Source organism: Pelophylax lessonae, assembly GCF_965119305.1.
Source record: "Pelophylax lessonae genome assembly, chromosome: 11".
NCBI lineage: Eukaryota > Metazoa > Chordata > Amphibia > Anura > Ranidae > Pelophylax > Pelophylax lessonae.
Window position 1 is genome coordinate 25,914,741 of NC_138778.1, and position 22,236 is coordinate 25,936,976.

Sequence of the window (22,236 nt, forward strand, 5' to 3'; positions counted from 1 at the left end):
GGGTATGGAACAGGCAGCACCCTCAAACCTTCAGAAGTATGAGATGAACCCCAACAACTTGGAAAGGTGGATCTCTCTCACACGTACCAACACAGACTATCCCCCAATTTAACTGATCCCCAAAGGTTTTTGATTAAATAGCGGAATAGAAAATATGATCCAAAAAAAGTGTATGTATATCACACGTACACAACCACACTAGGCCCCAATTACTATTGTTTGTACCCCTAAAAGGCTAGATGAGGAGTAGGGGGGGTATGGAACAGGCAGCACCCTCAAACCTTCAGAAGTATGAGATGAACCCCAACAACTTGGAAAGGTGGATCTCTCTCACACGTACCAACACAGACTATCCCCCAATTTAACTGATCCCCAAAGGTTTTTGATTAAATAGCGGAATAGAAAATATGATCCAAAAAAAGTGTATGTATATCACACGTACACAACCACACTAGGCCCCAATTACTATTGTTTGTACCCCTAAAAGGCTAGGAGTAGGGGGAGTATGGAACAGGCAGCACCCTCAAACCTTCAGAAGTATGAGATGAACCCCAACAACTTGGAAAGGTGGATCTCTCTCACACGTACCAACACAGACTATCCCCCAATTTAACTGATCCCCAAAGGTTTTTGATTAAATAGCGGAATAGAAAATATGATCCAAAAAAAGTGTATGTATATCACACGTACACAACCACACTAGGCCCCAATTACTATTGTTTGTACCCCTAAAAGGCTAGATGAGGAGTAGGGGGGGTATGGAACAGGCAGCACCCTCAAACCTTCAGAAGTATGAGATGAACCCCAACAACTTGGAAAGGTGGATCTCTCTCACACGTACCAACACAGACTATCCCCCAATTTAACTGATCCCCAAAGGTTTTTGATTAAATAGCGGAATAGAAAATATGATCCAAAAAAAGTGTATGTATATCACACGTACACAACCACACTAGGCCCCAATTACTATTGTTTGTACCCCTAAAAGGCTAGATGAGGAGTAGGGGGGGTATGGAACAGGCAGCACCCTCAAACCTTCAGAAGTATGAGATGAACCCCAACAACTTGGAAAGGTGGATCTCTCTCACACGTACCAACACAGACTATCCCCCAATTTAACTGATCCCCAAAGGTTTTTGATTAAATAGCGGAATAGAAAATATGATCCAAAAAAAGTGTATGTATATCACACGTACACAACCACACTAGGCCCCAATTACTATTGTTTGTACCCCTAAAAGGCTAGGAGTAGGGGGAGTATGGAACAGGCAGCACCCTCAAACCTTCAGAAGTATGAGATGAACCCCAACAACTTGGAAAGGTGGATCTCTCTCACACGTACCAACACAGACTATCCCCCAATTTAACTGATCCCCAAAGGTTTTTGATTAAATAGCGGAATAGAAAATATGATCCAAAAAAAGTGTATGTATATCACACGTACACAACCACACTAGGCCCCAATTACTATTGTTTGTACCCCTAAAAGGCTAGATGAGGAGTAGGGGGGGTATGGAACAGGCAGCACCCTCAAACCTTCAGAAGTATGAGATGAACCCCAACAACTTGGAAAGGTGGATCTCTCTCACACGTACCAACACAGACTATCCCCCAATTTAACTGATCCCCAAAGGTTTTTGATTAAATAGCGGAATAGAAAATATGATCCAAAAAAAGTGTATGTATATCACACGTACACAACCACACTAGGCCCCAATTACTATTGTTTGTACCCCTAAAAGGCTAGATGAGGAGTAGGGGGGGTATGGAACAGGCAGCACCCTCAAATCTTCAGAAGTATGAGATGAACCCCAAAAACTTGGAAAGGTGGATCTCTCTCACACGTACCAACACAGACTATCCCCCAATTTAACTGATCCCCAAAGGTTTTTGATTAAATAGCGGAATAGAAAATATGATCCAAAAAAAGTGTATGTATATCACACGTACACAACCACACTAGGCCCCAATTACTATTGTTTGTACCCCTAAAAGGCTAGATGAGGAGTAGGGGGGGTATGGAACAGGCAGCACCCTCAAATCTTCAGAAGTATGAGATGAACCCCAAAAACTTGGAAAGGTGGATCTCTCTCACACGTACCAACACAGACTATCCCCCAATTTAACTGATCCCCAAAGGTTTTTGATTAAATAGCGGAATAGAAAATATGATCCAAAAAAAGTGTATGTATATCACACGTACACAACCACACTAGGCCCCAATTACTATTGTTTGTACCCCTAAAAGGCTAGGAGTAGGGGGAGTATGGAACAGGCAGCACCCTCAAACCTTCAGAAGTATGAGATGAACCCCAACAACTTGGAAAGGTGGATCTCTCTCACACGTACCAACACAGACTATCCCCCAATTTAACTGATCCCCAAAGGTTTTTGATTAAATAGCGGAATAGAAAATATGATCCAAAAAAAGTGTATGTATATCACACGTACACAACCACACTAGGCCCCAATTACTATTGTTTGTACCCCTAAAAGGCTAGATGAGGAGTAGGGGGGGTATGGAACAGGCAGCACCCTCAAACCTTCAGAAGTATGAGATGAACCCCAACAACTTGGAAAGGTGGATCTCTCTCACACGTACCAACACAGACTATCCCCCAATTTAACTGATCCCCAAAGGTTTTTGATTAAATAGCGGAATAGAAAATATGATCCAAAAAAAGTGTATGTATATCACACGTACACAACCACACTGGGCCCCAATTACTATTGTTTGTACCCCTAAAAGGCTAGATGAGGAGTAGGGGGAGTATGGAACAGGCAGCACCCTCAAACCTTCAGAAGTATGAGATGAACCCCAACAACTTGGAAAGGTGGATCTCTCTCACACGTACCAACACAGACTATCCCCCAATTTAACTGATCCCCAAAGGTTTTTGATTAAATAGCGGAATAGAAAATATGATCCAAAAAAAGTGTATGTATATCACACGTACACAACCACACTGGGCCCCAATTACTATTGTTTGTACCCCTAAAAGGCTAGATGAGGAGTAGGGGGAGTATGGAACAGGCAGCACCCTCAAACCTTCAGAAGTATGAGATGAACCCCAACAACTTGGAAAGGTGGATCTCTCTCACACGTACCAACACAGACTATCCCCCAATTTAACTGATCCCCAAAGGTTTTTGATTAAATAGCGGAATAGAAAATATGATCCAAAAAAAGTGTATGTATATCACACGTACACAACCACACTAGGCCCCAATTACTATTGTTTGTACCCCTAAAAGGCTAGATGAGGAGTAGGGGGGGTATGGAACAGGCAGCACCCTCAAACCTTCAGAAGTATGAGATGAACCCCAACAACTTGGAAAGGTGGATCTCTCTCACACGTACCAACACAGACTATCCCCCAATTTAACTGATCCCCAAAGGTTTTTGATTAAATAGCGGAATAGAAAATATGATCCAAAAAAAGTGTATGTATATCACACGTACACAACCACACTAGGCCCCAATTACTATTGTTTGTACCCCTAAAAGGCTAGATGAGGAGTAGGGGGAGTATGGAACAGGCAGCACCCTCAAATCTTCAGAAGTATGAGATTGTGTTCACTGTACCCCACAAAGATTGAGTTCACTGCACCCCACAATGATTGTGTTCACTGCACCCCACAAAGATTGTGTTCACTGCACCTCACAAAGATTGTGTTCACTGTACCCCCCAAAGATTGTGTTCACTGCACCCCACAAAGATTCTGTTCACTGTACCCCACAAAGATTGTGTTCACTGCACCCTAAAAGGATGTTGTTCACTGCACCCCACAAAGATTGTGTTCACTGCACCCTAAAAGGATGTTGTTCACTGCACCCCAAAAAGATTGTGTTCACTGTACCCCCCCAAAGATTGTGTTCACTGCACCCCACAAAGATTGTGTTCACTGCACCCCAAAAAGATTGTGTTCACTGTACCCCCCAAAGATTGTGTTCACTGCACCCCAAAAAGATTGTGTTCACTGTACCCCCCAAAGATTGTGTTCACTGCACCCCACAAAGATTCTGTTCACTGTACCCCACAAAGATTGTGTTCACTGCACCCCAAAAAGATTGTGTTCACTGTACCCCCCCAAAGATTGTGTTCACTGCACCCCACAAAGATTCTGTTCACTGCACCCCACAAAGGATTTTGTTCACTGCACCCCAAAAAGATTGTGTTCACTGCACCCCAAAAAGGATTTTGATCACTGCACCCCAAAAAGGATGTTGTTCACTGCACCCCAAAAATGATTTTGTTCACTCCACCCCAAAAAGATTGTGTTCACTGCACCCCACAAAGATTGTGTTCACTGCACCCCAAAAAGATTGTGTTCACTGTACCCCCCAAAGATTGTGTTCACTGCACCCCACAAAGATTCTGTTCACTGTACCCCACAAAGATTGTGTTCACTGCACCCCAAAAAGATTGTGTTCACTGCACCCCAAAAAGGATGTTGTTCACTGCACCCCAAAAAGGATGTTGTTCACTCCACCCCAAAAAGATTGTGTTCACTGCACCCCACAAAGATTGTGTTCACTGCACCCCAAAAAGATTGTGTTCACTGCACCCCAAAAATGATTTTGTTCACTGCACCCCAAAAAGGATTTTGTTCACTGCACCCCAAAAAGGATGTTGTTCACTCCACCCCAAAAAGATTGTGTTCACTGCACCCCAAAAAGATTGTGTTCACTGCACCCCACAAAGGATTTTGTTCACTGCACCCCAAAAAGATTGTGTTCACTGCACCCCAAAAAGGATGTTGTTCACTGCACCCCAAAAAGGATTTTGTTCACTGCACCCCAAAAAGATTGTGTTCACTGCACCCCACAAAGGATTTTGTTCACTGCACCCCACAAAGATTGTGTTCACTGCACACCAAAAAGGATTGTGTTCACTGCACCCCAAAAAGATTTTGTTCACTGCACCCCAAAAAGATTGTGTTCACTGCAGCCCAAAAAGATTGTGTTCACTGCAGCCCAAAAAGATTGTGTTCACTGCAGCCCAAAAAGATTGTGTTCACTGCAGCCCAAAAAGATTGTGTTCACTGCAGCTCACACACAGAAAAATGGATGTGGATCACTGACACCTGCCTATCTCCAATCCCACACCACACAGCAATATCGATTGTAGTTTGTAGAACACAGTTTCCCTAAAATTCAGCAGACTCTGTCCCTAACAGGATTGAGAAGAGATCGTAGATCAGGATTGAGTGCAGATTCACCCCACCCCCCACACAGCAATATCGATTGTAGTTTGTAGAAGACACTGACCCTATAATTCAGCAGACTCTATCCCTAAAATGCCTACAACTCGCCCTGCCTAAACACTCCGACCTGTCCCTCAATTCTATCCGGACACAAATGGTTTTTTCCTGCCTATCTTTCCCTAATCAGCAGCCAGCACATTGATGTGTGCTCTGTCCCTTAGCTAAGCAGCAGAATGACGCTGCTGCGGCGGCTGCCTCGAACTTATAAAGACTTGGTCACATGCTTCAGACGGCCAATCACAGCTACTAAGACATTTGCAGGCATGGCTGGGATGGCTTAAGGCACACCAGTTAAACGATTGTTGATTGGCTGTTGAAAGCCCGCCATGAAAAGAGCGCCAAAGCATGCAAAACCCGGAAATAAAACGACCGAACACGGATTTTTACCCGAACATACAGTAAAGTGTCCGTGTCCGTGTTCGGGTAAAAAAAATCCAATTATTCGGTAGGAACACGAATAATACAGTCCGTGTTCGCTCAACACTACTTACAATCAATTGAGTCAGTCCAGTAGGATCTCCAACCCTACAGGAGCTTCCGAACAGCAAAGCCTTCCTTCCCAGATGATACAGTCTTTTTAGTGAGGGCGTTGCCCACAGGTGTAGTGATATAGTAGTGGGTTGAGAAATTCTGGCCTTGTCAATATTTCAGTAGTGTATGTGTGTGTGTATGTGTGTGCCCCTCTAAACTGAGCCATGCGACCCGCTAGGTGAAAGTCAAGGGGGGTCAAGGTTTCTCTGTCTGCTGTGTCCTCTCTCTTCACCATGGCAGTTCAGCCCTGCAGAGGGCTTTTTAGGTCAGCTTCAGCTCAGAACTACATCTCTGCAGATCAGGGGTGTCCTATTCCCATACTCCAAGTGTACTGGGCCCCACCCACAGACCACTAAAAGGGGCACTATCTCCACCCATGTTATCACTACAGAAGAAGCAAAACTTAAAGGGCACTAATATCTGCAAAGCCTCTTCCCCTCTTTAAAGATGGTACTTCCCCATGCCGGTCTAGTGCCCATAACAAGGAAGATGGCTTTTTTACACCCAAACAGATAAACAGCAGTGAAGCAGAACTTTTAAGCCCCGTACCGATTGTCGGCCGTAAATATTCGGCCAACGTCCGATTGGCCGATTGTCGGCTTGTTAGTATGATGCTTCCGACAACCGACTGCGACTTTACGGCCGAACAAAATCTGGTGTGCAGGCTATAAAATTTTTGTTGGCCAACAAAGAACGGCCGATTGTTCGTCAGTCAGTACAGATTTCGGCTGAAAAAAGCCAGATGAGCAAGACTGGGCATGCTCAGAGAAGAAAAAACACACGGAAAGTAGACCAGAACATGACATCACTTCTGCAGTTGGTTGTTGTTGGCCGACAAAATTTGTGTGCAGTCTAGAGCACATTTCAACCAACAAAACAACACTGGACAAAAGACGGCCGATCGTTCGGCCGACAATCGGTACGTGTGTACGGGGCTTTACTCTAAAACTCTTGGCATAGAAATAAAGCATATCTGTCATTATGCGTGAACAGTTACAAATAAATAATAACAATGCACACATGGTAGACAGACATGGTAGACATGGTGAAACATGTCTTCCCACTCATTAAACACTTCCATGACTTGTTTCCTTCAGTAGACTTGCATTAGTTAGAGTCTCTATGCTCTATGCTCACTACATATTCCAAAGCCATAGTCCATCTCAGCAATCTCAGAGAGCAAGAGAAGGTGACTACATTCCTACATACAGTGGAGACCATGGAGAATGACCATAGCCACCCTCTAACAGCAAGTTAGATTAGAGCAGCCAAAAAGAAGATACATTTAGAAATGTGGAGGAGGCTGAGAGCAATAGATAGGACTTTTTAAAGCAAGGAATACATATCCAAATAGAATATTAGTCTCACTTTAATATTTTTGCAAGGCTGTTTTGGCAGTGGTAGAAAGACGGCACAACTCCAGCAACTATCCAGGCAGATCAGAGAAGAGAAGTGCCCACTCAACATTCACCAAGAACATCGGTATACATATTTCATTTACTTTATTTATCGTATTACTTTCAGATATTAAACTCTTTTACATGGCTGTCGTTTTTCTTGCAGATAACACAGCATAACTGGTAAAACACGATCCTTTGAGTTGAATTCTGCAGCTGAGCTCATGGAAAATATATTAAAATGCCAACCCAGCACACCAGAGGGCAAAATAAAGCCAGTTTCATTTATACTTCTAAAAAGATGATTCTTCTTTCCTTTTATGCCTTTTTTTCCCCTTTGCCCATTCCAGCTATGACAATTTTAGCATCAATCGTAGGCAAAGCTTATTAAGGCTCTAATGCACTTTATTTCCATTCAATGAGCAACCAAAAGCAGCCAAGCTACTACAGAGCCCTAAGGGTTCAGTAAAAGTTGAAGGATCATCCGGGAGAATGGATGCAGAAGGATCTTAAATTGCCAGTATGAACAGTTACCAGGCACCTCAAGAGGACAATAACCAGATGGTAGATCAATGTCTATTCCATTCTGTGATGTGGCCTGAAGCTTTCGAAGCAGATAAGAGGAGACAAAAAATAATTGGAGGCACGTCTAAACACTCTGAAAATAAAGCTTCAATAGCCCTAGACAAATGGTAGTGTCTAGTTGGTTAGTAGGCTATATTAAATGCATTGAGTTAACATTGACTTTTCTGGGTTCGTAAGTACAACTGGGAGTGTAATGACCCTTAAAGCTGAACTCCAGGCAAATAGCTAAACAGACAGATGAAATACATACTACAAAGCTGTTTTACCTGCCAAAGGATTTGTTTCTCGTTTTCCTTCAGTTCAAGAAGTATCACTGCAGACACTTAAAATATCCCACCAACTTACACCTTTAGGCCTCATTTACATTTGCTTCAAAATGTGGCATCGGACACACTTTTTAAAAGCAGTCTGAATGCCAATCAAAGCCGTTGTCACTAAATAAAATGGTTACCTTACAGTCCTGTTCACACATTGTGTTTGCTTTGCTTCAAAAATTATACCCCATGTCACCTTCTTGGTGCTTTAGTGTCTCCAAAGCCTCCATAGAAGTCTATGATAATGCTCATTTACAGCACCTAAAGCTTTCTGAAGGGCTTTTATTTAGCATTAGGTATTGCAGGTAGGAAATATCCCAGGGTACACTGGGAAGCCAACAAGCGAGCAGGAATAACGTCACCAGCAGTCACTTCTGGTTCATGTGTATAAATTCTGGAAGTGTCTGGTGCAGATGTCACATCTAGTGTGCAGAATGGAGCAGCAGGAAGGTGAGCAGGATCCAGACAGGAGCAGAGCAACTAGCAGACCGCACATGTGGTGTGTACTATGGGAACGCTATGGCTGAAGGTTAGTGGGGACCAGAGAGAGGGGCCTGAGCGGCAGAGAATTAGCAGAGCTGGGGGACCAGAGTAAGAAAAATTAGCAGATGTCACACGTGGTGAGCAGAGTGGGAGAAATATAGTGGGAGGTGAGCGGGAATCAGAGAGAGGAGGATTAGCAAATCAGAGGATCAGCAGAGCTGGGGGGGGGGGGGTTACTACTGAGCGGGAGATAGGCAGAGCTGGGGGTACTACTGAGTGCACCATCAGCAGAGCTGGGGGTACTACTGATCAGGGGATCTGTTGAATGAGGATACTAATAAGCTAGTGATTTCCTGAAAAGGGGTAATAACTGTAGGAGGGTATTTCTCACACTTTGGAGACATTTCTTAATACTTCGTATTGGGATTGATTTACTAAAATGTGAAGGCTTGTGTAGAATGTGTTTGCATTTGAATGCATTGCTGCTCAAATATATGCAGCAAAAGGCTTTTTTTTACCTGTTTTGACCTGTCAACACAAACAGACCTCCATAGGACCTGCTGAAATGCATAGCAGGTCAAACACATCCTCAAAACTTTTATTTCTATTGCACCATCTAAGCTGACCTGTGTTTGTCGTAAGCTGTAATACCCATCTCTGGGCAAAACGTAATCCCCCTACTACTACCATCATCCCAAAGGTGTTCTATTGGGTTGTGGTCAGGACTCTGCGCAGATCAGTCAAGTTCCTCCGCCCTAATCTCGCTCATCCACACTATATTGCCAAAAGTATTGGGCCACCCCTCCAAATAATTTGGTGGAGGGGGATCATGGTGTGGGGGTGTTTTTTTTTTTAGGGGTTGGGCTTGGCCCCTTAGTTCCAGTTAAGGAAACTACATCAATGCCTGACCTCACAAATGCGCTTCTGAAAGAACAGTCAAACATTCCCATAGACACACTTCTAAACCTTGTGGACAGCCTTCCCAGAAGAGTTGAAGCTGTTATAGCTGCAAAGGTTGGGCCAACTCAATATTGAACACTACGGACTAAGACTGGGATACCATTAAAGTTCATGTGTGTAAAGGCAGGCGCTCCAGTACTTTTGACAATATAGTGTGTGCTAAAAGAGGCCATTGCCATCAGGGAATACCAGTTCAATGAAGGGGTGTCAGCAACAATGTTTAGGTAGGTGGTACGTGTCAAGTAATAACCACATGAATGGCAGGACATAAGGTTTCCCAGCAGAACATTGCCTAAGGCATCACACTGCAGCTTCCAGCTTGCATTCTTCCTATACTGTATCCTAGTACCATCTCTTCCCCAGGTAAGTGACGCACACACTCCCAGCCATCCACATGATGTAAAAGAAACGTCATTCATCAGACTGGGCCACCTTCTTTTATTATTCTGTGGTCCAGTTCTAATACTTACATGGCCATTGTGGGCACTTTTGGCTGCGGACACGGGTCAGAATTGGCACCCTGACTGGTCTGCAGCTACACAGCCCCATACACAACAAATTGGGATGCCCATTTTTTCTGCTTTCACAACATCAACTTCAGGGGGCAACATGTTTACTTCCCATCAAATATGCCCCACCTATTTTCAGATGCTATTATAACTAGATACTCAATGTTATTCACTTAATCTATATGTGTGGAAAATTAACCGCGCTAGGCTCTATATCTACGAGCAGCAGCTTAAAGTGTGACAAACACCCAAACAGAAAAATATTAAAAATAAGCGAGCTAAATAGTGAATATGTGTTATGATGCACAAATAAATAATGTGATACAAAGTCCCAAATATCCTTGAGTCTTTTGTACATTTTCAACATAAACGTGAAATCCACTGATTGAAGATGAAATCCACTAGTTGTGCAACCTGCTTACCAAATTGCTTCAGATAATACGCCCAATCGGATGATAACATCAAAAGAATTCAGAGGGATATCCTATACTTAAATTCCACTGTGTATTGGGTCTCGTGGCACAAGATGACTCAGCAAACGTTAGACCATGCACAGAGATAAATAAATTGTAGTGAGAGATAAATCGTGTAAGAGAGGGTCAACTCCACACATAGGGAAACCATCCCCCCAATCCACCAAACTGCTTACCAGATGGATGTTGGATAATGGTCAATATTATCAATTGAGCACTTCACTGTGTAAAGGATCCCGTGCCTCAAGATGACTCAGCAGACATTAGAATATCCACATGAAAGGCAAATGATAAGGCTCCTATAGTGTGACACTGTTATACTTAACTCAACAATGTAAAAGGTATTCTCCTAAATGTTGAAGCAACACCAAGTGAAAGGACCACCACCTGTAGTGCAATCCGCTTACCAGATTTTAAATCCACAATAAATGTGTATATGTACACCAAGACTTAAAAAAGCTGTGCCTTCATCAATATCACTACCTGCTTACCAGAAAGAGATGTATTGCCAGTGGAGAGTACAATCATAAAAAAGGAAGGTCAACACCACCGGAAGGACTGTCACCCCTATCACACAGGCTGCTTACCAAATGGATATTATATTAGGGCCAATGGTACCAATCCAGCAGATATGACGTTTTCAAGGCATCTGACGAAACATACGTCGGTCGCGGCGTGCTGACGTCACTGGAGTGAGACGGAGGATGGGCGGAAGAGCCGACCGGCCGGCGGCTCGCCTCTCTGATCAAGTGAATCCTCTCTTCTTGTTTGTAAGTTGCTGTCCTTTCTGTTAAAAAATAAATCTATGGTTTTACGCTATGGGCTTTCTACTTTTGTTTGTATGACCCTTTGATCGATCACTATACGGAACATGAGTCCCCATGATATGCTGGATTTGCTGGATTGACACTGCTGGATTGGTACCATTGGCCCTAATATAATATCCATTTGGTAAGCAGCCTGTGTGATAGGGGTGACGGTCCTTCCTGGTGGTGTTGGCCTTCCTTTTTTATGATTGTGCTCTCCAATGGCAATACATCTCTTTCTGGTAAGCAGATAGTGATATTGGTGAAGGCACAGCTTTTTTAAGTCTCGGTGTACATATACACATTTATTGTGGATTTAAAATCTGGTAAGCGGATTGCACTAGAGGTGGTAGTCCTTTCACTTGGCGTTGCTTCAACATTTAGGAGAATACCTTTTACATTGTTGAGTTAAGTATAACGGTGTCACACTATGGGAGCCTTATCATTTGTCTTTCATGTGGATATTCTAATGTCTGCTGAGTCATCTTGAGCCACGGGATCCATCACACAGCGAAGTGCTCAATTGATAATATTGACCATTATCCAACATCCATCTGGTAAGCAGTTTGGTGGATTGGGGTGACAGTTTCCCTATGTGTGGAGTTGACCCTCTCTTACACGATTTATCTCTCACTACAATTTATTTATCTCTGTGCATGGTCTAACATGTGCTGAGTCATCTTGTGCCATGAGACCCAATACACAGTGGAATTTAAGTATAGGATATCCCTCCGAATTCTTTTGATGTTATCATCCGATTGGCGTATTATCTGAAGCAATTTGGTAAGCAGGTTGCACAGCTAGTGGATTTCATCTTCAATCAGTGGATTTCACGTTTATGTTGAAAATTTACAAAATGTGTATCACATTATTTATTTGTGCATCATAACACATATTCACTATTTAGCGCGGCTTATTTTTAATATTTTTAATATTATTCACTTAATCTGTCAGTGGTCAAAAAGTTATGGCTGATCGGTGAATATAAAAATACCTTGCCAAATCACACTAAAATCTACTTTCCCCATATCCGGAATATTGATAGGACCATGCACAGGTACACTTTGGCCTGTATTATGTTAGCATACCTTAGTTAGAAAATTGTAATACATTTTAGATTAGATTAGATTCACATTGATGGGAGTTCTATCACCTTTCACCTGCATAGTCACAATGTTATTAATGATATATTAATATTTAATAAGGAAGGAAATGTAAATATTCTATAATTTGGCATGTATGATTTAATATGCTGTGGCAGTAATATGTTAATAAAAATGTGATGTGCTTAAATCATTTCTGAAGAAAATGGGGGGAAAAAAGCAAGAATGTACCTATACAGTAATTCAAGTAACATGTAACCTCATTTTGAAATAACAATAACGGTAATTCTAATAATAATAATAATAATAGTAATATTATAAAAGGAAAAGAAAAACATTGGACTGACTCCAATGCATGCCTCTTTGACCAAATTGAGCTCCTTAGGGATATTAACCGCTTCCCGACTGCCCTGCGCCAGGGTGGCCCTCATGCGCGAACCGACGTAGGTATACGTCGGTCGCTCTCCTGCAGCTAGGGGGCGAGCGCGTACCGCTGGTGGCACGCTCCCGCCCCCGCTCGTCAGCAGGGACTCCAATGCACGGGGCAGGTGGCTCCGATTGCCGCCTGACACCCACGATCGCTCCCCGCTGAGAGAGAAGGACAGTCAGATGTTGTAAACACAGCTGACCGTTCTTCTCCCTGGAATGATCACAGAGCCCCTGTGATCCTTCTATATAGGATCACATGTCTCTATGGTCATTTCACAAGCCCTGCCCCCATACAGTTAGAAAACACCCCCCTAGGCTCACACTTAACTCTTTAATCACTTACTGTGTTAACCCCTTCCCTGCCAGTGTCATTATTACAGTAACAGTGCATATTTTTAGCACTGATTACTATAGTGATGTCACTGGTCCCCCCAAAAGTGTCAAAAATGTCAGTTAGGGGTCCGATCTGTCTGCCACAATGTCGCAGTCGCGTAAAAAATTGCAGATCCCGACCATTACTAGTAAAAAAAAAATAATAAGCATGACATAAATCTTTCCCGTAGTTAGTAGACGCAATAACTTTTGCACCTAGGGGAGTGTTTCCTAACTGTAAGGGGGAGGGACTTGTGAAATGATCATAGAGACCTGTGATCTTATATAGAAGGATCACAGGAGCTCTGTGATCATTTCAGAGAGAAGAACGGTCAGCTGGGTTTACAACAGCAGTCCATCGTCCTCTCTCAGTGGGGAGCGATTGTGGGTGCCCAGCGGCAATTACTACCGCTGGCCCCATGGATCGGCATTCCCGCAGCCTAGTGGGGGCAAGCGCGCCTAGCCAGCCTGTGCAGTATATCTGTGGCAGGCGGTCGGCAAATGGAAGGCGTGGCCCTCAGGAGACACAATGTGGCCCCTTAAAGTTTTATTCCACTCTTTTTCAGGTCACTCTTTGATTTGGAGTATATCCTGCTGGGCGTATACCAAAAGCACACATTTCTATGCAGCAAGCATTCTGCAGTAAAATTCTGGTACCAAAAATAACTAATTCTATATTTTCTATAATATATAACATCTTGCTGAGCACTATATCATTTCTGTTTTTCTTATTCAATAATGTTTAGATTAGCTGTGCCATAAACTAACCTCTGCCATTCAATACTGATGAGTAATGACCCAAATTTAATTAAGGGAAACACTATGTACACTAATTAGCAACAAGGTTTGCATGACAAAACGGTGAAATGACAAAGTAAGCATCGCTTTTCCCGGTAAACACATTATATGCGTTCATGGAAACTGTCAGTTGCCGAACTGTATGACATTGCTGTAAAAAATGGCCATAGAATTGTGGAACGCTCTACCATTCCTCTTTGTAACAATCACAAATAAAAGGAAACTCCATTGTTTTCTCCAGAACAAAAACAGTTTTTTCTTTGCTTTTATTCAATGCTTAACCACTTCCCAACCACCCGCTGCCTTTTTACTGCGGCAGGGTGGCTCTCCTGCGCAAACCGACGTAGGTCTACGGCGATCACGTGCGGAAAGCTAGGGGGTGCACGGCGCCACCACCAGCACGCTATCGACGGCGCGCTCCCGTCACCTCATGGCAACAGGGAAGCCGATGCACGGGTCAGGCGGCTCCGATTGCCACCTGACACTCGCGATCGCTCCCCGCTGAGAGAGAAGGACGGTCGGCTGTTGTAAACACAGCTGACCGTTCTTCTCTCTGGAATGATCACAGAGCGCCTGTGATCCTTCTATATAGGATCACAGGTCTCTATGATCATTTCACAAGCCACGCCCCCCACAGTTAGAATCACTCCCCTAGGCTCACATTTAACCCATTGATCACCCATAGGGTTAACCCCTTCCCTGCCAGTGTCATTATTACAGTAACAGTGCATATTTTTAGCACTGATTACTGTAGTAATGTCACTGGTCCTCCCCCCCCCCCCCCCCCCCAAAAGTGTCAAAAATGTCAGTTAGGGGTCTGATCTGTCTGCCGCAATGTCACAGTCCCGCAAAAAATCGCAGATCGCCGCCATTACTAGTAGAAAAAAAAAAACAATAAAAATGACATAAATCGTTCCCGTAGTTTGTAGACGCGATAACTTTTGCGCAAACCAATCAAAATACGCTTATTTCGATTTTTCTTTAACAAAAATATGCAGCAGGAAACAAATTGGCCGAAAAATGTTAAAAAATTTTGATTTTTACATTTTTTGGGGGGGAATTTCATATAAAAAAATGTGAAAAATATTGTTATTTTTGCAACATTGACGCACTTTTTTGTTTATAGCGCATGATCAAAAAATTGCACAGGTGATCAAATACCACCAAAAGAAAGCTCTGTTTGTGGGAAAAAAAGGACATCAAATTTGTTTAGGTACAGCGTCGCACGACTGCGCAATTGTCCGTTAAAGTCACGCAGTGCCGAATCGCAAAATAGGCCCTGGTCAGGAAGGGGGTAAAATCTTCCGGGGCTTAAGTGGTTAAGGAGAGACAAGAAAGTCCTTCTTGTACACAGCACACACACGTCTAGTAACTAACTAAAGGTAATCCTTTAAATATCTCAACTGATGAATAAACATATAGGATTCAAAATCATTGCAAGGCAAAAGGGGCCATAATATAAGATAGGCTCAAGCCTACCAAACCCCACCTTTCTTCTTCCTACACCCATATAGAAAACTCCCATCATTTTCAGTGATCCCAAAAGTATGGTTGTTTTTTCCAGACAAAACCCCTTCTAATCATGAATTCACACAGCACAATTTCAAATGTGAGATAAACCGTTTTATGACAGTTTGATTCTCACAGCTTGTGCAGTAACTTGTATGCATTTTAATACCCTTCTTGTGCTCACCTTAGAAATCAGAGTCAGGCATAACTTCACTGCTGGCATTTACACACAGAACATCCCAAACAGCCAAAAGGATTTTGAAGTGCAGAATGCTCTTAGGTTGTCATGTACCTGATAGGAGACTGAAATGACAAGGTCGGCCCCTCTTGTATTTCTAGCCTGGGCCCCAATGAAGGTGTAACAGAGGGAACCTCTGAAGTACTTGCAGCAGGAGATGTGGCCCCAAGGAGACTGGCGAAACAATGGATTGGAAACAGTAGTAATGTTCAGAAGTCTAGCCCAGATTAAAGGGGCACTCAACTTATGCTGTTGGTTCAGGATGTGCAGCTTGTCAGAGCTATCAGCAGACTTGATGCAGGAACACTCAGCGGTGCACAGAGTTGGTACAGCGAACAGCCAAACAGGCACTTCAGCAGGACAAGGAAGCCAGGATCAGAGACAGAAGCTTGGTCACAGGAATAGCCATGGTCAGCAACAGGCAGGCAGCAAGGTACCAAATCATGAGCAAAGCCGAAGTCAGGGACACAGGGAGTCAGGGAGAATTTTAAAACACACAGGGACTCTTTCTGGCCACAATAGTGATGGAAAAGTTGTTTCAAGGGGACTAACACCTGGACTGTGGCATGCCGGAGAGGGATCACGCAAAAAAAAGTTCTTAAAAATTATAATTTTTTGATAGAGAGCCAATTATTGGAAAAATTAAAAAAAAATAAAAATAAAAAATTTCTTTGGATTTAGCATCTGGGGGGTCTAAAAAGTGTACCTGTGAAGTTTCAGCTCTGTAGCATGTCCAGAACCCCTAAAAAACAGCATTTTTCTTATATTTTCAGGAATATGGCTTCTCTGCGGCTGGCTTTTTCTCTTGCAGGCATTTAGCGGGCATTTTTTTAGGCAGGCATGTCATTTTTTGTATTTAGTGTCTGGGGGGGTCTAAAAAGTGTACCTGTCAAGTTTCAGCTCTGTAGCATGTCCAGAACCCCTAAAAAACAGCATTTTTCTTATATTTTCAGGAATACGGCTTCTCTGCGGCTGTCTTTTTCTCTTGCAGGCATTTATCGGGCATTTTTTTAGGCAGGCATGTCATTTTTTGTATTTAGTGTCTGGGGGGTCTAAAAAGTGTACCTGTCAAGTTTCAGCTCTGTAGCATGTCCAGAACCCCTAAAAAACAGCATTTTTCTTATATTTTCAGGAATACGGCTTCTCTGCGGCTGGCTTTTTCTCTTGCAGGCATTTATCGGGCATTTTTTTAGGCAGGCATGTCATTTTTTGTATTTAGTGTCTGGGGGGTCTAAAAAGTGTACCTGTCAAGTTTCAGCTCTGTAGCATGTCCAGAACCCCTAAAAAACAGCATTTTTCTTATATTTTCAGGAATACGGCTTCTCTGCGGCTGGCTTTTTCTCTTGCAGGCATTTATCGGGCATTTTTTTAGGCAGGCATGTCATTTTTTGTATTTAGTGTCTGGGGGGTCTAAAAAGTGTACCTGTCAAGTTTCAGCTCTGTAGCATGTCCAGAACCCCTAAAAAACAGCATTTTTCTTATATTTTCAGGAATACGGCTTCTCTGCGGCTGGCTTTTTCTCTTGCAGGCATTTATCGGGCATTTTTTTAGGCAGGCATGTCATTTTTTGTATTTAGTGTCTGGGGGGTCTAAAAAGTGTACCTGTCAAGTTTCAGCTCTGTAGCATGTCCAGAACCCCTAAAAAACAGCATTTTTCTTATATTTTCAGGAATACGGCTTCTCTGCGGCTGGCTTTTTCTCTTGCAGGCATTTATCGGGCATTTTTTTAGGCAGGCATGTCATTTTTTGTATTTAGTGTCTGGGGGGTCACAAAAGTGTACCTGTCAAGTTTCAGCTTTGTAGCATGTCCAGAACCCCTAAAAAACAGCATTTTTCTTATATTTTCAGGAATACGGCTTCTCTGCGGCTGTCTTTTTCTCTTGCAGGCATTTATCGGGCATTTTTTTAGGCAGGCATGTCATTTTTTGTATTTAGTGTCTGGGGGGTCACAAAAGTGTACCTGTCAAGTTTCAGCTCTGTAGCATGTCCAGAACCCCTAAAAAACAGCATTTTTCTTATATTTTCAGGAATACGGCTTCTCTGCGGCTGGCTTTTTCTCTTGCAGGCATTTATCGGGCATTTTTTTAGGCAGGCATGTCATTTTTTGTATTTAGTGTCTGGGGGGTCTAAAAAGTGTACCTGTCAAGTTTCAGCTCTGTAGCATGTCCAGAACCCCTAAAAAACAGCATTTTTCTTATATTTTCAGGAATACGGCTTCTCTGCGGCTGGCTTTTTCTCTTGCAGGCATTTATCGGGCATTTTTTTAGGCAGGCATGTCATTTTTTGTATTTAGTGTCTGGGGGGTCACAAAAGTGTACCTGTCAAGTTTCAGCTCTGTAGCATGTCCAGAACCCCTAAAAAACAGCATTTTTCTTATATTTTCAGGAATACGGCTTCTCTGCGGCTGTCTTTTTCTCTTGCAGGCATTTATCGGGCATTTTTTTAGGCAGGCATGTCATTTTTTGTATTTAGTGTCTGGGGGGTCACAAAAGTGTACCTGTCAAGTTTCAGATCTGTAGCATGTCCAGAACCCCTAAAAAACAGCATTTTTCTTATATTTTCAGGAATACGGCTTCTCTGCGGCTGTCTTTTTCTCTTGCAGGCATTTATCGGGCATTTTTTTAGGCAGGCATGTCATTTTTTGTATTTAGTGTCTGGGGGGTCACAAAAGTGTACCTGTCAAGTTTCAGATCTGTAGCATGTCCAGAACCCCTAAAAAACAGCATTTTTCTTATATTTTCAGGAATACGGCTTCTCTGCGGCTGTCTTTTTCTCTTGCAGGCATTTATCGGGCATTTTTTTAGGCAGGCATGTCATTTTTTGTATTTAGTGTCTGGGGGGTCTAAAAAGTGTACCTGTCAAGTTTCAGCTCTGTAGTATGTCCACAACCCAAAAAAAACAGCATTTTTCTTATGATTTTTAGTAGAAAACTAATGCAGTGTCTTTCCAGCTGTCTTTTTTTCTTTCTGGCAAGCTGAAATATGATATGCCAAGGCAAACATGCCTATCAGTTGAGCTATGACACAGACAACACTGCACACATGGGGAAATATGTAAAACAAAAAACAGGAAAAGGAAATTAGGTGACGGTAACAAAACATGATATTGTGATTGGCCAAATAAAAAGTCACCTCGCGATGAGGTCGCGCCAAAGTCGCGCTAAGTCGCGCCAAAGTCGCACTGGAAGCGACGCTACTTTAGTGGTAGCGGCAGTGTATACCAGCACTAAAACATCCAGTGTGTGAATACGATCAGGTATGATGTTTTATCGGTCAAGTAGTGTAAGGGTTACGCCCGTTGCCCGCTTCACAGTGACAGACCAAACTCTGACAGACCAAACTCCCCGTTTAACAGTCAGTCAGTCCATTTGCACAACCGCAAACTCCCAATTTGCACAAGGTTGGATACCAAGCTAGCCATGTCCCGTTCCTTGTCCTCACTGACATCATTGAAGGTCTCTTCCTCCACCCAGCCACATACAACACCAAGGGTCCCCGAAAGGTGAGAACAAGCCCCCTGGGACGCCTGCTGTGGCTGGTATTCCACCTCCTCAAAGCCACCTTCCTCCTCTGACTTCTCTTCTTCAGACTCCTCTCTCTGCGTTGCCACAGGTCCAGCAATTGACAACGACAAGGCTGCTTCTGGTGGTGATGAGGACCACAACTCTTCCTCTTCATGCTCATCTACAGCCTGATCCAGTACTCTTCGCAGGGCACGCTCCAGAAAAAACGCATATGGGATGAGGTCGATGATGTTGCCTTGGGTTCGACTGACCACCAGGGTTGTCATCTCCGCAAAAGGACGCATGAGCCTACAGCCATTGTTCATGAGCATTCAGTAACGCGGCCAAAAAATACCCAGCTCCGCAGAAAGAATGAAAGAAAATGAATGTTTTTTTTTATGAAAAATTATCCTGCGGATCGCTTTTGGTCTGTACACAATGAAGCAACGACCTTATCATCTGGGGTGTGCCAACACAATCCTAGAGGTGATCGCTTCATTGTGATACGCAAGCCCCTTCACCACGACAAGGTAACGATCACGAAGGGGAATTGACACATGTATGTGCCTTTTTTTTTGTTTTTTGTTTTTTTGCAGCCACAGTGTAGCACCAGAGGCCAGAAAAATTAGGCATGTACACATGCATGAAAAAGTAGGTATTGTTGCAGCCACTGCTGTAGCAGCGGCCTGAAAAATTTAGGTTTTAAGGCAGAAAGTGCACTAAAACATTGCTGCTTGAACCGTAGTTGGTGGCGGAGACGTCACGTAAGTCATCCGGCATGCAGAGAATGATTATATACAGCAGCGTGTGGACCATTTTTAGGCCAAGGCATCTCAGTCATCACCAGGCCTTTTTTAGTCAAATGCATCCCCCACTGTCAGTCCCTTCGGGATCCATGCCTCATTCATCTTAATAAACGTGAGGTAATCAAGACTTTTTTGACCTAGGCGACTTCTCTTCTCAGTGACAATACCTCCTGCTGCGCTGAAGGTCCTTTCTGACAGCACACTTGAAGCGGGGCAGGCCAGAAGTTCAATGGCAAACTGGGATAGCTCAGGCCACAGGTCAAGCCTGCACACCCAGTAGTCAAGGGGTTCATCGCTCCTCAGAGTGTCGATATCTGCAGTTAAGGCAAGGTAGTCTGCTACCTGTCGGTCGAGTCGTTCTCTGAGGGTGGACCCCGAAGGGCTGTGGCGATGCATAGGACTAAAAAAGCTCCGCATGTCCTCCATCAACAAGACGTCTGTAAAGCGTCCTGTCCTTGCCGGCGTGGTTGTGGTGGTAGGAGGAGGATTACTTTCAATTCTTCCCCTGTTGGATTCCCGTTGTGCTGTGACATCACCCTTATACGCTGTGTAGAGCATAGTTTTTAACTTATTTTGTAGCTGCTGCATCCTTTGCGACTGCCGGTAATTGGGTAACATGTCACAGACTTTCTGCTTATACCGGGGGTCTAGTAGCGTGGCCACCCAGTACAGGTCGTTCTCCTTCAGCCTTTTTATACGAGGGTCTCTCAACAGGCATGACAGCATGAAAGACCCCATTTGGACAAGGTTGGATGCCGAGCTACTCATGTCCAATTCCTCGTCCTCACTGATGTCATTGAAGGTGTGTTCTTTCCCCCAGCCACGTACAACACCACGGGTACCAGATAGGTGACAACGAGCACCCTGGGATGCCTGCTGTGGTTGGTGTTCCTCCTCCTCAAAGCCACATTCCTCCTCTGACTCCTCTTCCTCACACTCCTCTTCCAGTGTTGCCGCAGGTCCAGCAATCGATGGTAAGGCTGTTTCTGGTGGTGGTGATGGTGACCACAACTCTTCCTCTTCCTCTTCACGCTCATCTACGGCCTGATCCAGCACTCTTCGCAGGGCACGCTCCAGGAAAAAAACATATGGGATGATGTCGCTGATGGTGCCTTCAGTGCGACTCACTAGGTTTGTCACCTCCTCAAAAGGACGCATGAGCCTACAGGCATTGCGCATGAGCGTCCAGTAGCGTGGCAAAAAAATACCCAGCTCCGCAGAGGCTGTCCTAGCACCCCGGTCATACAAATACTCGTTGACCGCTTTTTCTTGTTGGAGCAGGCGGTCGAACATTAGCAGTGTTGAATTCCAACGTGTCGGGCTGTCGCAAATCAAGCGCCTCACTGGCATGTTGTTTCGCCGCTGAATATCTGCAAAGTGCGCCATGGCCGTGTAGGAACGCCTGAAATGGCCACACACCTTCCTGGCCTGCTTGAGGACGTCCTGTAAGCCTGGGTACTTCTGCACAAAACGTTGCACAATCAGATTCAACACATGTGCCATGCACGGCACATGTGTCAACTTGCCCAAATTCAATGCCGCCAACAAATTGCTCCCGTTGTCACACACCACTTTGCCGATCTCCAGTTGGTGCGGGGTCAGCCACTGATCCACCTGTGCATTCAGGGCGGACAGTAGTGCTGGTCCGGTGTGACTCTCTGCTTTCAGGCAAGTCAACCCCAAGACAGCGTGACACTGTCGTATCCGGCATGTGGAATAGCCCCTGGGGAGCTGGGGGGGTGCAGTTGGTGTGGAGCAAGACGCAACAGCAGAAGAGGACTCAGCCGAGGAGGTTAGCAAAGAGGATGGAGTAGGAGGAGTAGAGGAGGTGGCAGCAGGCCTGCCTGCAAGTCGTGGCGGTGTCACCAACTCCTCTGCAGCAGAGCCACGCATTCCATGCTTGGCAGCCGCCAGCAGGTTTACCCAATGCGCAGTGTACGTTATATACCTGCCCTGACCGTGCTTTGCAGACCAGCTATCAGTGGTCAGATGGACCCTTGCCCCAACACTGTGTGCCAGACGTGACATGATTTCTTTTTCCACAATAGAGTACAGGTTGGGGATTGCCTTTTGTGAAAAATAATTTCGGCCGGGTACCTTCCACTGCGGTGTCCCAATAGCGACAAATTTTTTGAAGGCCTCAGACTCCACCA